This window comes from Mobula hypostoma, chromosome 2, assembly GCF_963921235.1.
Source record: "Mobula hypostoma chromosome 2, sMobHyp1.1, whole genome shotgun sequence".
In the NCBI taxonomy this organism is placed as follows: domain Eukaryota; kingdom Metazoa; phylum Chordata; class Chondrichthyes; order Myliobatiformes; family Myliobatidae; genus Mobula; species Mobula hypostoma.
The window spans coordinates 90286311-90304134 of record NC_086098.1 but is presented as its reverse complement, the minus strand read 5'-3'; positions in this window follow the sequence as shown (position 1 = coordinate 90304134).

Below are 17824 nucleotides of genomic sequence, written 5' to 3'. Positions count from 1 at the left end.
TTCTTCCAAGCACCTTAAAACTATGCCCTCTTCTGCTAGCCATTTCAGCCCTGGGAAAAAGCCTCTGACTATCCACACAATCAATGTCTCTCATCATCTTATACACCTCTATCAGGTCACCTCTCATCCTCTGTCACTCCAAGGAGAAAAGACTGAGTTCACTAAACCTATTCTCATAAGGTATGCTCCCCAATCCAGGCACCATCCTTGTCAATCTTCTCAGTACCCTTTCTATGGTTTCCACATCCTTCCTGTAGTGAGGCGACCAGAACTGAGCACAGTACTCCAAGTGGGCTCTGACCAGAGTTCTATGTAGCTGCAACATTACCTCTCGGCTCTTAAACTCAATCCCACGATTGAAGAAGGCCAATGCACCGTTTGCCTTCTTAACCACAGAGTCAACCTGCGCAGCAGCCTTGAGTGTCCTATGGACTCGGACCCCAAGCTCCCTCTGACCATCTACACTGCCAAGAGTCTTACCATTAATGCTATATTCTGCCATCATATTTGACCTACCAAAATGAACCACCTCACACTTATCTGGGTTGAACTCTATCTGCCACTTCTCAGCCCAGTTTTGCATCCTATTAATGTCCCGCTGTAAACTCTGACAGTCGTCCACACTATCCACAACATCCCCAACCTCTGTGTCATCAGCAAATTTACTAACCCATCACTCCACTTCCTCATCCAGGTCGTTTATAAAAATCACAAAGAGTAGGGGTCCTAGAACAGATCCCTGAGGCACACTGACCTCCATGCAGAATATGACCCGTCTACAACCACTCTTTGCCTTCTGTGGGCAAGCCAGTTCTGGATCCACAAAGTAATGTCCCTTGAATCCCATGCCTCCTTACTTTCTCAATAAGCCTTGCACGGGGCACCTTATCACATTAGTGACATTTAAGAGAGATTCTTCGATAGGCACATGGATGTAAGAAAAATGGAGAGTTATGGGCTACACAGGAGGGAAGGAATAGGTTAAAATTCAAAGTAAATTTATTTTCAAAGTATGTACATATTACCATATATTACCTTGAGATTCATTTTCTTGCAGCATTCACAGTAGAACAGAGAAACATCAATCAAAACTACACACAAAGACTGGCAAACAGCCAATGTGCAAAAGAAGGCGAACTGTGCAAATTAAAAAGATATTAATAATACTGAGAACATGAGCTATAGAACCCTAACAAGTGAGTCCATAAGTCATGGAAACAACAGGAATTCTGCAGATGCTGGAAATTCAAGCAACATACATCAAAGTTGCTGGTGAACGCAGCAGGCCAAGCAGCATCTGTAGGAAGAGGTGCAGTCGACGTTTCAGGCCGAGACCCTTCGTCAGGACTAACTGAAGGAAGAGTGAGTAAGGGATTTGAAAGTTGGAGGGGGAGGGGGAGATGCAAAATGATAGGAGAAGACAGGAGGGGGAGGGATAGAGCCGAGAGCTGGACAGGTGATAGGCAAAAGGGGATACGAGAGGATCATGGGACAGGAGGTCCGGGAAGAAAGACGGGGGGGGGGTGTGACCCAGAGGATGGGCAAGAGGTATATTCAGAGGGACAGAGGGAGAAAAAAGAGAGTGAGAGAAAGAATGTGTACATAAAAAATGAGTAACAGATGGGGTACGAGGGGGAGGTGGGGCCTTAGCGGAAGTTAGAGAAGTCGATGTTCATGCCATCAGGTTGGAGGCTACCCAGACGGAATATAAGGTGTTGTTCCTCCAACCTGAGTGTGGCTTCATCTTTACAGTAGAGGAGGCCGTGGATAGACATGTCAGAATGGGAATGGGATGTGGAATTAAAATGTGTGGCCACTGGGAGTTTCTGCTTTCTCTGGCGGACAGAGCGTAGATGTTCAGCAAAGCGATATCAGTTCAGATTTCAGATGAGTGAATGGTTCAAGTGATGGTTGAGGGGTGTAACTGTTCCTGAACTTCATATTGTGGGACATAAGGCTCGTGTACCTCCTGCCCAATGGTAGTAGCAAGAAGAAAGCATGACCTGGCTGATGGGGTCCTTAATGATAGATGCTGCATTCTTGTGGCTGCCCTCTTTGTAAATGTGTTTGGTGATGAGGGGGGAGGGGCTTTGCCTGTGACGGACTGGGCTACACAAAGTCTTTTTTCACAGGGAAGGAAAACTAAAAACTAGAGGGCATAGTGAGAAGTGAAAAATTTAAGAGGTACCTTGTTTTATGTTCTTAAATGTGCCGGTGGGAACTGATTTTAAAGAGAACATGGAATGCATTAAACTAACCAAACTAAAACAGGAGTCATCGTAATGAATGGATAGAATCAAAATCAGGTTTAGTATCACAACCATATGTTGTGAAATTTGTGGTCTTGTGGCAGCAGTACAGTGAAATACATGAAAACTAAAAATTACAATAAGAAATATATGTTTATATAGAAAAGTTAAAGAAGTGGTGTGAAAAGATAAAATAGTGAGGTAGTGTTCATGGGTTAGTCTATTCAGAAATCCAATGGAGGAGGTGAAGAAGCTGTTCCTAAATCATTGAGTGTGTGTCCAAAAACGTTTGTACCTCCTTCCTGTTGGTAGCAATGAGAAGATGGCTGGCCCTGGGTTATGTTTGTTCATGATGATGCATGCCGCCTTTTTGAGGCTTCACCTTTAGAAGATGTCCTTGATGATGGGGAGGCTGGCGCCCGTGCTGGAGCTGGTTGAGTTTGCAAGCACCTTCAGATTTTTCCAATCCTTTGAAGTAGCCCCTCCAAACCAGCCAATGATGCAACCAGTTAGAAAGCTCTCCATGATATATTTGTATCAATTTGTTAAGGTTGTTGGTGACTAGGCTTTAGTAGAGAACACCAAACCAAGACTTGTATCTGCCATCTCATCACGGCTCTAAGATTATGTCTAATTCTTTCAAAGGTGAACTCCACCAGGACACTTCATCTGCTAATTTTTTCATTAATCCAGAACATGTTTGCGGCCCAGAGAGGAAGTTTCTCTGTCGTGGGGAAGAACGTATTTAGAAGTTGTCATAGTAATGAAATCTAAAAGGGAAATCAAAAGAAACTTCTTTACCCAAAGTATGGTGACAATGTGGAGCCCGCTACCATAGAGAGCAGCAGAGGTAAATAGTATGGATAGTTTTAAAGGAGGCCATGATCAAATGGCGGAGCAGACATTGCAATAAGATTGGACCCTTGGATTGTATCCAAGCTTCTGCAATGAATCCATATCATTACCACCAGGAATGCCAGGTTTCCACCTCCACAACATGAATTGATCCACAACAGCCACCTGTGTGCATAGGTGATGTAAGAGATTGAGTATTTATGATCATAAGACCACTAGGCACAGGAGCAGAATTAGGCCATTTGACCTATCAAGAGTGCTTTGCCATTCAATCATGGCTGATATGTTTTCCCTCTCAACCCCATTCCCCTGCCTTATCCCTTGTGAGTGACACAACAGCATAGGGGTTAGCATAATCCTATTACAGCGCCAATGAATAGGGTTCAATTCCCACGCCGGTCTGTAAGGAGTTTGTTCATTCTCCCCATGACCACATGGGTTTCCTCTGGGTGATCTGTTTTCTCCCACATCCCAAAGACCTGCAGGTTAATAGGCTAATAGATTACACGAGTGTAAATGGGCGGCACTCACTGGACCCGAAGGGCCTGTACCATGCTGTATTTCTAAATAAGCGTGTCCCACTTCCCTAATGCTCAGCTCATTGATTGGCTAACACATTATCCATGCATTTGCCACACACACAATCAAATGTTACAATACACTGCTGACCAACGTCCCTTGTGTTTTCTGGCTCTATAGTAGAGGTCATCTGAAACTCTGCTGTCTATGTGCTAGCATATGTTGTACAGTTCACTCATAGTTCCCACCATACATTCAGTGGCCACTTTACTAGATACACAGTTATACCTGTGCATTATCACAAATATCTAATCAGCCAATCACATGGCAGCAACTCAATACATAAAGGCATGCAGACGTGGTCAGGAGTTTCAGTTGTTGTTCAGACCGAATATCAGAACGGGGAAGAAATATGATCTAAGTGATTGACCATGAAATGATTATTGGCGCCAGACTGGGTGGTCTGAGTATCTCAGAAACTGCTGATCTCCAGGGATTTTTATGCGCTACAGTCTCTAGAGTTTACAGAGAATGGAGCAAATAACAAAAAAAAATCAGTGAACGGTAGTTTTGTGGGCAAAAATGCTTTGTTAATGAGAGAGGTCGGAGGAGAATGAGAAGGTACAAGCAAGATAAGAAGGCAAAAGTAGCTTGAATAATGTATGTATTAACAGCAGTGTACAGAAGAGCATCTCTGAATGCCCAACACATCAAACCTTGCAGTGGATGGGCTACAGAAGCAGACGACCGCATACATACACTCAGTATCCACTTTATTAGTAATAGTGTGTGCCGAAATGTTGTCTCGTTGACCTTTGTGATCCCATTCATCAACCCCCATTCTCATCATCTCCAACCCTGTGGTGATCATGCCTTCAACTACCAAGGACATTAGCCAAGTTTTGTATCCCTCATAAATCTTTCTACCTATCCATTCTTTTAAGTTACACCTTTGAAACTACTTCTGCGTACAATCTTTTGGTCATCTCCCCTAAAATACTGTACTTGGCAGCATCAAATTGTCATGGTCTGGTCCTGGAAGTCTGTGTTCCGGTTCAGGATCCAGTCCATGGTTCCTTGTTCCGGGGTTTCTGGTTTTCCCCAGTTGCTGTTGTGGGCATATGATTCTCGTTTTGGGGTTGAGACATGAATACCTCTGCAAACCAGGGATTTGCTGCTGGACTGTTCTGTTTCCCTCCTTGTCTTTCCCCCCTCACCTGACTCTCTGCCTGGATGCCTCGCCTGATGTTCTGCCTGCTCACCTAGCCTGGATACCCCGCCTGTATTGCTGAAGTTTTACTGCCAGAGCAAGACCAGCGCCTTGTTAGGTTAAGATAAGGAACTGTCTTTCATTGTGTGGAATTGTCTCTCTGTGTCCATGCCTTCGCTAGGTAGGTCTGGCCGTTTGCTGCTACCTAGTTTTGGGAACTGTCTCTGTCCTCACGTTTACTAGATGGGTCCGGTCATTTGCCGTCACCTTGTATTGGGATCTGTCTCCATGTTCAGTGTTATGTGTATGAGTTCCGGCCCTATATCCTGTTTCCAAGGAGGGGTCCCGACTCTGTGTTATGTGTATGAGTCCTGGCCCTACGTCCTGTTCCCAAGGAGGGGTCCCGGCTCTGTGTTCTCTGCTCCTGTCTCTCCTAGTCCAAGGCTCCGTGCTCCCATCTCTTCTAGTCCAAGGCTCCATGCTCCTGAAGGCCCTCGTCCAGTCCGTGCCTAGTTCAGTCCTATCCGAGTCCTGTCCACGTGCCTTTGCCTGTCCTTGTGTCTCGCCCTACCCAGGAGTTCCTCACCCAAGCCACGTCCAGTCCTGTAGCCTCGTCTTGTCCTCGCCTAGTTCTGGAGTCTGAGCCCGAGTCTAGTCCCAGGTTCTGGGTCCTTGCCCAGTCTCTGGCTCGGAGTCCATACCCAAGCCTCGAAGTACCCTAGACTCAAGACCAAGACCCCAAGCCTCAAGCCTCAAGACCCCAAGCCTGTCTCCAAGCCTCAAGCCTCAAGACCCCAAGCCTGTCTCCAAGCCTCAAGACCCCCAGCCTCCAGTCCTGCCGTCATGTCATATCCATGCCTGGTTCTGGGGCCCGAGCCCGAGGCAAGACCAAGGTCTGGGTCCTTGTCCAGTCTCTGGCTCGGGGCCCAAGCCCAAGTCTGCATTCTTGTCCCTGCTCCTTGTCTGTATCCTGTCACGTCCCTACTCTAGTCAAGTCTTGTTCCTTGTACTTCAGTGTCTGTGTCTTGCATTTGGGTCAGTTCCCAATGCCCCCATTGTGGCACAAATTCTGTTTAATACTTAATCCTATGACTTTTCTGAGGATAATTCTAGGGCGGCACAGTTGGAAGAGCTGTTACCACATAAATTCAGGACCTGGTTTCAATCCCAACCTTCAGAACTTGTGGAAGTTGCAGTAAGACAAGGATTAACATAATATCCAGGCAAGGACGGAGTGCAGGCAGCCCAGGCAAGAAAGGTCTTTGAAGAGCATAGCTTCCCTTGGTGTCTATAAATGAGATAAGTGAAACAAGGCACACCCACAACTAAGAGACATTGTTTTACTAACTTGAAAGTGTCATCAGTTGTCAGCTTGTAGTTTGTATTGACTTTTAACACCTCTAATATGAATGGCGATTGATCTTGCAAGTAAGGAATTCAAACATACACAATTTTCCAAATGGTCAACATCTGTAACTGATAAGCTAATTTTGTATTTTAAAAAGAATTCTTCTGTTCACACTTCAGAACAGTGTGGTGATGGGGCCATGCTGTTCTCCATCTACACAAGTAAAATAAAGTGTGGTCGAGTTGTAAGAGTGCATGTATTCTGGGACCAGTTATTTTATCTTATTATCAGTTACAACAGTTACAATGCTAACTCTTGACTTTGTTATAAGGGAAAAAGGGTTTCTGCCCTGGTGGCTAATCATGCCCAAACTCATGTTTTAGCAAGGGATTGAGTCTATTGCTGGAGTGCAAATTTTCTCCTTTGTTGCATAGTCAGTGCAGACCAACACCTTAGTTGCCAACATCAGAAAGCTGCTGCATTATAAAAGGCATGCCCTAGGCAGGGTTAAATCCCTTAGGAAGCACAGGTAGAAGTTGCCATGGTCTGGGTCAGGCCTCACATGAAACTGCCCTGCTCTGGGGCGGGTCTCACAAAAGCAAAGGAAAAAGTTGCCCTGGTCCAGGTTGGGTCCTCCAGGGAGTGCAGAAAAAAAATGTAAGCGTGCAGTTAAAAAAAAAATTCTGAGATGTGTCTGGTTGTGTGCATGCACGCACACACACGCACACGCACCCTGATTGTCCTGGATCTCTAAAGTATGTGAGAAGTATATTGTATGTGTGGAATGGACTGAGTGAGTGTCTGCAGATGTGTTGTTGGAGAAGTGAAAATGTGAGAAGACTGTAAGGTGGCCTATGATTTTCATGTAGATGAGAAATGCAAAAACAGTTAGATGAATCCTGTAAAAAAACAGACAGTGAGTGAAAGTTAAAGAAGGAAAAGACAGAGGAAGAGCAGGGAAAGCATAATAACATCTATTAAGTGGTTGAAAAGAAACAATTAGCATCAAGTCTGTACCCCTGCCTTCCCCAGGCACAGCTTTAACAAGGTCCATGCCAAGTGGAGCCTCTTGAGTACTTGGTGAGGCCAGCATCAGCCAGACAGCCCTGCCACAGGCAATGACTCCCAATAACACAATGGGAGACGGGAGGCAGAGTGGTGCAGAGGGATGAGAGATGTGTTGATTTAAATGTACCGTCAACTGATCTAGTTGGAGCTCTAAGAAAACATTTCCCTCTCACTGTAGATTGGCATTAAAAACATTGTTGGACAGAAGACAATGATGTTAATAAATATGTACAACACATGCATAAATGTTTTCAAAAGTATTCCAGATTAACTCTAGAAGCCGGGATGCCCATCTTAATAAATGTTATTGTAAATAAACTGCAGCCTTGGTTAAAGGAAAACACATACTGTTACTTGTGTGAAATGAGAAGAGTTAAGTAAAATTGTGAGTGTTTCACAATATTGCCCAAAGCAATTACAATATCAAGGGATTAAAGCTGTTAAGGGCAATGGGAACAATACTTGTGTGAGACTTCCTGGCTGCTCCACTATAGCCTCTAGGCAATAGAGTACATTGTTTTGAGAGTATTACAATAGCTGCCCTATACAAATTGAATGCTATTTTAATCTATAGCTTTGTTTTATATTTAATCAAATAGACAGTGACCAAATTTTGGCAAATCATTACCAGATTTACTTCTGTTTGATGGTCTTTTTTTTAATGGGCTCTTTTGAGGTTTCTTTGTTTTGTGGCTGCTTGTATGGTGAAAGATCTCAAGGATGTATAATGCATTCATACTTTGATAGTAAATATTCTTTGAACCTTGAACTTTGGTGATTGGGATGTGTTGAATATCAATGTAATATACACTCAATTGTCACTTTATTAAGTATATTCTAATAACGTGGCCACTGAGTTACTGACACCTTCCTGTCTTGGCCATTCTCCTCTGACCTCTCTCAATAACAAGGCATGTTCACCCACAGAACTGCCACTCACTGGATATTTTTTGTATTTTGCACCATTCTCTGTAAACTCTAGAGCCTGTTGCATGTGAAAATCCCAGGAGATCAGTAGCTTCTGAGATACTCAAACCACCCCATCTGGCACCAACTATCCATCCATCTATAGATGACATTTCCTCCTCATTCTGATGTTTGGTCTGAACAACAACTGAACCTTTTGACCATGACTACATGCCTTTATGCATTTAGTTGCTGATAAATGATTGGCTAATTAGGTATTTGCATTAACAAACAGGTGTACAGGTGTAGTTGGCTAGTGAGTGTAGTTAAATGCTCTCATGATGGTGCAAAAACCAACAGAATCACATGCATTGTGTAAACACATGAGATTCTGCAGAAGCTACAAATCTTGAGCATCATATAAAAAGTGGGAAGAACTCAGCAAGTCAGGCAGCAACTAGGGCAGCATTTCTCAATTTGCAGCCAATCTTTGTTTAACGGAGCTGGAGACAGGCAGATGGAAAAAGTGCATGTAATCAGCCCCGACTCCTATCTGAACCCAAAAAGGACAAAATCACCTTAACTTTCAGTTACGCAAGAGATTCTGTAGATGCTAGAAACCTAGAGCAACCACACTCAAAATGCAAGAGGAACTCAGCAGACCAGGCAACATCTATGGAGCGGAATAAACAATCAACATTTCGAGCTGAGACAGTTTATCAGGACTGGAAAGGAAAGGGAAAGAATCCACAATAAGAAGGTGGAGGGAGAGACAGGGGTACAAGGTAACAGGCGAAAGGTGAGACCAGGCAGGTGGGTAGAGAAGGAGGAATGAAATAAGAAGCTTGCGGGGGATAGATTGAAGAGGTAAAGGGCTAAAGAATGAGGAATGTAACAGGAGTACAGTGGACCATGGAAGAAAGGGAAGGAGGAAGGGAATCAGAGGGAGGTGATGGCAGATGAGAAGAGAAGCGGTGAAAAGATGACCAGAGTAGGGAATGCAAAAAGACAGGAGAAAGGGACAGAAATTACTGGAAGTTATAAAAATCGATATTCATGCTGTCAGGTTGGAGGCTACCCAGATGGAATATGAAGCAATGCTCCCCCATCCTGAGTTTGGCCTCTTCATGGCAGTAGAGAAAATCATGGACAGACGTGTCTGCATGGGAATGAGAAATCAAAATGGAATGAGTAGCCACTGGGAGATCTGGTATTTTGTGGTGGATGGAGTGGTCCCCCAATCTATGTTGGATTTCACCATTGTAGAGGAGGCTGCAATAGTGTACCAGATACAAGATCTATTGACTTTTGAGACTCCAGAATTCAAGATAAAATTGTTTCATCAAGGTTGGCCACTAGGTGTCAGTGATAGACTTGGGTTGATCTAGTTAACGTTCAAGTTGCACTTTGCCAATCTTAATAACAAACCAGAAGCGTCACCACCAAGCTTTTAATTTTCCCACTTCTACATCACAGTTAAAATTATTGATTCAAGTTCATGTATATTTCACATTCAGCTTTGGAATGAATAGAATTTCAATGGTGGGCCAACAGAGGTGGTCAGTGTCGGAACTCAGCCTTCGAGCAGTGCACAATGAAGGCACCTGGCATAATCCAGGCCAACACGAAGGATTTTCATGCTGTACTTGAAACTATAAAGAAATACATGGACATAAATAAAACATGTCTTTACAAAAGGAAAGTTGCTTTTATGCATGGTAAAACAAATCACAATATGCAACCTGTAACCTGCCTTTTCCAAAAGCTCCCTTCTGGAAAGTGTTATAGGGCTATTAAAACAAAAACTTCACGTCATCATAAAAGCTTCTTCCCTCAGGCAGTTAATCTGATCAACCATTCTAATTAACCCAGCCCCAAACCTCTCAGTCACTGTAAACACTTTAAACCACTTTTTATAATGCTGTTTACATTGCTGGTATTTATATATTTATGCACATTTTAACCTCTAACTAGTTCTATATAATTCTTTATTCTTTAGCATTGTTGAATGTCAAGTCATGTAAATACACCACAGAAATTCCTAATACATGTAAATACATATGGTGAATAAAGTTGATCGTTGAACATTGATTTGAGTTGCCTTATTGATTAATGTCTAGTAGGATCTACAGTGATGAAATGATTTGAGAGGGTGGTCATAGCTAGAATGAGCTCCTGCCTCAGCAAGGACCTGGATCCACTGCAATATGCCTATCATCAGAATAGGTCTATGGTGGACACGATGTCACTGGCTCTCCCTACGGCCTTGGATCATCTGGACAACACGAACACCTATGTCAGGATGCTGTTCAATGACTACAGCTCAGTGTTTAACACCATCATTCCTACAATTCTGATCGAAAAGCTCCAGAAACTGGGCCTCTGTACTTCCCTCTCCAACTGAATCCCCAACTTCCTAACCGGAAGACCGTAACAGCTATGGATTGGAAATAACCTCTCCACCTCACTGACAATTAACACTGGCGCTCCACAGGGGTTTGCCCACTGCTTTACTCTCTCTATACTCATGTCTGTGTAGCAAGTAACAATTCAAACACCCTCTATAAATTTGAAAATGATACAGCCATTGTTGGCAGAGTCTCAGATGGTGACAAGAGGGCATACGGGAGCAAAACATGCCAGCTAGTTGAGTGGTGTCACAGTAACAACATTGCACTCAATGTCAGTAAGATCAAGGAACTGATTGTGACTTCAGAAGAGGTAAGACTAAGGAACACACACCAGTCCTAATAGAAGGATCAGAAGTGGAGAGAGTGAGCAATTTCGAATTCCTGTGTGCCAATATGTCTGAGGACCTAACCTGGACTGGACATATTGATGCAGCTATAAAGAAGGCATGACAGTGCCTATATTTCATTAGAAGTTTGAGGATATTTGGTATGTCACCTAAAACACTTGCAACTTTCTACATTTGTATCATAGAGAGCATTCTAACTGACTCCAACACCATCTGGTATGGGGTGGGAGGTGTGCTACTGCACAGGATCAAAGTAACCTGCAGAGAGTTGTAAAATTAGTTAGCTCCATCATGGGTACTAGCCTCCATAGTATCCAGGTCATCCTCAAGGAACAGTGCCTCAGAAAGGTGATATCTATCATTAAGGGCCTCTACCACACAGGACATGACATGCCCTCTTCTCATTGTTACCATCGGGAAGGAGGTACAGAAGCCTGAAGGCACACTCTCAGTGATTCAGGACCAGCTTCTTTCCCTCTGCCATCCGATTCTTAAATGGACATAGAACCCACGAACACTTACTCACTACTTTTTTTTATTTCTTATTTTTTTGCAGTACATATTTAACTTAACTATTTAATATAAATATATTCACTGTAATTCACAGTTTTCTCTCTCTCTCTCTCCCTCTCTCTGTATTATCATTTATTGCAGTGTACTGCGCCGCAAAGTTAGCAAATATTATGACATTTACCGGTGATATTAAACCTGATTCTGATTCTGAATTAAAGCCAGATTGTTTGCAGCCATGTTTTTCCTAGTCTTGAGCTTGGAAGTCTCCTCTCCTGAAAAACTATCTCTTTCCCAAAGTTATTATCTCTACCCCAATGTCTACTCATGTTACCCAGTTTCCAATTGCACTTCATGATGCTACTGTCAAATCCTTTGGGAAGGTTAGCTTCATTAAAGGTGCTATGTTAATGCAAAGTGTTAATAAATACCTGCCAACGAAGATAAAGCCATAATATCACTCTCACAGGGTGAAGAGCAGACAGTAAACAGTTTTTTCTTTCTGCTTAACACAACTGTTACATGCAAATCAATGTTCTACACTTAACAGTGTTCATCAAACTTTTGAATAATTTACTAGGGAAATAACTGGGTAAAATTAAAATGATAATTTTCTCATGCATTTTTCATATTCATAACTGTGATTTAATATTGTACTTGGATCGTTCTGCTCATACCACAAGACTGAAAGCACAAGTTGCTTTAGATTATCACCCAATGTCAGACTTATCAGTATACTTCCCCAATCTTCCTTTGCTCTCTTGGTAAACAGAACAAATAAATTATACAAGGCTAGTGGATCAATTTTCTACTCCCTTCTTTATTTTCCAGCCTGCAATGCTCCAGAAGCTCTGAGAGATAAATTATACATTAGAGGTTGTGAGGGCAAGTGATAGCTTTAAGAAACACATTCTCTTCCTCCTCTGTCCCTTGGTCAACTCATTCAGCTTTGAATCATTAACAATTAAGAACCTCGAGGGGGGGGAAGAAAAATGTTCCATTGATTAAGAACCTTCATAAATCTTTGAATGATATCATAATCTTCTACCATCTCCTTTCCATGATGCATCAGGGAAACAGTTACAATTTCTTTTCCAGAGCCAGAGCAACTGAAGTTCTCCGGATTTAATCAAACTTTGTTTGCAACAAACAGGAGTTCTTGGTGGTCACCCATTTTAGTTCTACTTCCTCTGCTGCCATGATGAGGCTACTCTCAGGTTGGAGGGGCAAGACCTCATATTCCTTCCTGTTAGCCTTCAACCTGATGACATGAACATCGCTATTTCGAACTTCAAGATTCAAGATTTTTTAAAGTCATTTCCTGTACACAATGTAAAGGAGAACAAAATAGTTGTCACTCCAGATCTGATGCAGCACAAAAAAACCCACGAAAGGTAAAGAACACAATAATAATAATAAAAAACACAATAAATATTTAAAAATGCTTATATACCTAGATTGATGGTATGTCCATATTGTGATGATAGGCTGTGCATAAGATGACTGACTGGGAAAAGTAGTGGTGGAGTTAGTGGGTGGAGGTGTTGATCAGCCTTACTGCTTGGGAAAAGTAATTGTTTTTGAGTCTGGTGGTCCTGGCGTGGATCCTGTGTGACCTCTTCCCTGATGAAAGTGGGAGAAGCAGTCCATGAGCGGTGGGGTTCGATCCTTCTTGATGTTACTGACCCCTTTTCAGCAACTTTCCCTGATAGTGGGTAGGCTTGTTCTGGTGCTGCTGATACGATGGGCAGTTTTGACCACTCATTGTAGTTTCTGTACCAATCAGTGATGCAGATTGTTAGGATGCTCTCTCCTGAGCATCTGTGGAATGATGTGCAAATAGACATTCCAGCAATTATTCATCCTACCCCCTTCTCTCTTTTCCATTGTTATTCTGGTTCCCATCTTCAACCTTTTCTTCTCCTCACCCACCTATTACATCCCTCTGGTGCCATTCCTCCTTCCAGGTCTGTCTTACCCCACTGTCCTCTCTTATCAGATTCCTTCTTCAACCTTTTACCTTTTCTGCCTATCACCTCCCAGCTTTTCACTTTGTCACCACTCCCCTACACACCCATCTTCCCCTTCACATGGTTTCACCTATCAGCTGCCAGCTTGTACTCCTTCCTCACGCCTATCTTATTCCTGGCTCCTTCCTTTCCAGTCCTGATGAAGGGTCTCAGCCCAAAATATTGCCCTATTATTTCTCTGCATAGATGCTGCCTGACCTGTTGAGTTCCTACAGCATTTTGTGTGTGTTGCTATGGATTTTCAGTATCTGTAGAATCTCCTGTGTTGATCAATTGAAGTTGTTTCATTTTGTGTTCCTCTTTACCTAGTGATGTTTTGTTCGTAATGAGGCCTGAAGGTTTTTTTTTCAATTCTTGCGTGAACAACAGCTGTTATTTTCATTGCAATCAACTAGTGGACGAATGCTGTGTCTTCAGCTGTAAGCATGAAGCAAAATCAAAAAGTGCTGAAAATACCCAGCAGGTCAGGCAGCACCCGTGGTGAGAGAAAGTGGCTCAGGCTGGAGACCCTTCATTAGAATTGGATGAGAAAAATATGATCTTGTTTTTTTTTAGGGGAAATCGGACAGATAAAACATCATGTCCAACACAAATGTCCAAGGTTTAATATAATTATGCCATGGGAAGACTGCTGAGTGTCTCAAACAGCTTCTGTACTGAACAAAAGAAAGATGCACCATTATACATACTTCCAATCTATTCCTAGCTGGCTACAGACCAATACTAGCAACAACTGATTACTTGAACCACATAAATATCAAACTAGGTATCTAATGAGGTATATGGAAATGGGGCTTGTTATAGTAACTGCTCTACCATAATCACAAGGAACTCCAGAAAATTGTGAACACAGCACAGAGGATCACAGAAACTAGCCTCCACTCCATGGCCTGTTTACACTTCCAGCTGTGCCAGTAAAGTAACCAAGATGATAAAAGACTTCATCCACCCTGAACGTTCTCTCTTTCCTCATTGGGCAGAAGATACAAAAGCCTCTAGGCACACACCACTAGACACAAGGACAGTTTCTTCCCCACTGTTATAGACTATTGAATGGTTTCCTGGTACTACAAGATGGATTTTTCACCTTACAATCTACCTTGTTACGATCTTCCACCATAATGTCCACCTGCACTGCACTTCCTCCGTAGCTGTTTCAGCATTCTGTTAGTGCATTGAGGTAGAACAAGGTAAAACAATAAATAATGATTTGATTTGTGTTATGTTTTGTAACTCCAAAACAAACATTAATTGAAAGGAAAACAAGGTAGCTGAGAGGTAACTTGTGTACATTTATTTTTACTTTAAGTGAGACATGTATGTGTAACCTGATGGTGTGATGACCTAAGCCATATATGTACTTTTATACATTATCTATAGTAAATTAGTTAAACAAAGAATGCTTGATCAGCAATATATTTGAAATATTATTCAGACAGTAAATACACAACAACTTGTATGAATAGTATGGGAGACAAGTTTTTCACTTTATCTTATGACATATGACAATAATAAACCAATTCCAATTTTGGACAGTTCCAGGTCGCCTCATGGGAGGCGGGAGGAGAAGAGAAGCAGCGCGCCGCGCGTGCGCAGCCCTCCAATGAAAAATGATATCGTATCAGTTAAATAGGGGCCGTGGACAATTCTGATTTGATGAAGATGGATGTAAAAGCACAGAGGAACATCTGGAAAAATTTCTGAAACGCTTGTTCGCTGCTGTCGTTACTGCGCAGTTGAGACTCTTTCGGAGGGTAGGCCTCAAAATCCCCGGCTTTGCCTGCTGTTGGCAACCGAGAAGGAGGTCGAATCCTTTCGATAGTGATGGCGCTCAGTACTCGGTGTCGGAGAGCTGATCAGAGATCGAAGTTTTCGGATGACTCAGAGTCGGACCGTGATCAGGTATGGCAGGGAGAGTTTTTCTTCCTTCTCTCCGTCTGCGTGAGATGTGGGACAGTTGAGTGACTTTGAACTTTTACTGTGCTCATGGACTTCCACATCAAGCTATGGTATTGTTGCACTGTTGTAACTATATGTTATAATTATGTGGTTTTGTTTGTTTTTTTCAGTCTTGGTCTGTCCTGTGTATTGTGATATCACACCAGAGGAAATATTGTATCATTTCTTAATGCATGCATTACTAAATGACAATAAAAGAGGACTGCGTGTCTTCATAATCTAATGTTTATGTGACCCCCTTCAGCCTGCACAATGTCTTTAATATTCTTTAGGTTTGTTATCCCAACCTATGCCGTCCCAGCATCAAGCTTGAAAGTGCTGCTAGATTATGTGCAAAGCTGAATGAATGTGGACAAGTCCCATAACTCACACCTAGTCAGTTCTCCATTTTGAAACATAATTCTGCATACCTGCTTCTGCATTTCATTCTCATTTGTAATACAGCATTTACTCTGACCATCTCTGATAGCTTTAAATTGCAAAGAAGGTTTTGGGAAGGAGCGATAGGGGATTCAAAACATTAAATGTGTTTCTCTTCCTGTGGTTGCTGCCTGACTGCTGAGCATTTCCTGCTTCTCTTTTAGTTCTCCAATGACTTTGACTTTGAAATCTTTAACTTCTTGGACCAACCTCTGCTGCACAAGCAAATGACAATTTGCTTCTGTCTTTAATGCTGTAAAATTCTTCTAAGATATTACTGTCAGATTTAAAAAAAATTGACACCAAGCCAGTGAAGGTATGAGAACACGTGGCAACCAGGCTGGGCTTTACAGGGTTCTCTAAAAGAAAGTTCTTTCAGGGAATTGAAGCACTTGAGTGTAAACATAGAAAACAGAGGCACATGCAAGTGCAGTAGGGGTGTGGGTAATTTGGCAACCCAGGCCTGTCTCATAATCACTTGTGCAAGGCATTTAACATGCAGTTGTGGGCAAACTCATGGAGGGTTGCAGACTTAGCTAGCTCCATCACGAGTACATCCCATCATCGAGGACATCTTCAAAAGGCAGTGTCTCAAGAGGGCGGCACCTATCATTAAAGACCCTCGCATTCTAGGAAATTCCCTTTCCTCATTCCTACCAGCAGGGTAGAGGTACAGGAGCCTGAAGATGCACCCCCACCATTTTAGCTTCCCCTCCCCATCAGATTTCTGAATGGTCCATGAACCCGTGAACACTATCTCTGCATTCCCTTTTACACTATTTATTCATTTAGTTTCTTATTGTAACTTAGAGTAATGCTTTATGTTTTGTACCACACTGCTGCATAAAACTATAAATTTCACAACATACTGTACGTCAGTGATAATAATGGATTCTGAATAAAATATACCCACAGCATGAAGTGCATGTGCACAAGGGCTCACCAAACAAGTAAATTCAGAGTTGGAGGATCACACACAAAATGCTGGAGGAACTCAGCAGGTGAAGCAGCATCTATGGGAAGGAATAAAGAGTCGACATTTCGGGTTCAGGCCTCATCCAAACCAGCAGAAATGGATCACTCAGTTGGAGTCTGGATTACTAGAACTAAGAAAGTTTTATTAAAGAAACAAGCAACACAGTAATCGAAAGGATAATAAATGCAACAGTTCAGCAATGATAAACACACATGTGCACAGATTTAAGATAACAGCATCAATCAAGCTCTATTGTTGTCTAGGAATAAATGACCAATTTCAAAGTGACACAAAGTTCAGTCCAATTTAGTAGTTCAGTTCACAGTAATCGTTGCCATGGCGATGGACAACGTGGGGGGGAGAGAGAGAGAGAACGGGAACAACTGATCATTCAGAAACGGCTTCCACTCACAGACCGGCGATATGGCTCACAAGCAGCTTTCCGGGTGTGTCTTTTGTGATGTCACCTGAGGTCACCGACTGACCCCTCCTCCAGATGCAGTCGATCCTCTGCAGTGAACCCGGCACCCAAGCGAGGGTGGACACACACCGGGTTTCCGCTGATCGTACCTTTCCACCCTGTGCGTTCAAGGTCTGGTACTTCCCACCGACTCATGAGAGGCGCACCGCTTCCAGGGTCTCGTTACCTCGGGTGTCGTGTGTGTCCTGCCTTAGCGAACCTATCCCTTTTTATCCTCCTGCTGGGATATCGCCTGTCCATCACTTCAAACAGTTCAGGGTTCACAGGGGGAGCCACTCTCGACAGCTCTCTCTCCCGTCCCTTCATTACACATCTCCAGATCGCCTGTCCATCACTTCAGACAGTTCAGGGTTCAAAGGGGGGAGTCGCTCTAGACAGCTCTCTCTCCCGTCCCTTCATTACACATCTCCAGATGCTGCTTCATTGTTCCTTATCTCTCTCTTGAAGACAGGTGGCAGACCAACTGCTGATCACACAGGACAGCTAACATCTTATCTATGTGTATTCTTGTCACAATATTTTATATATAGTAACT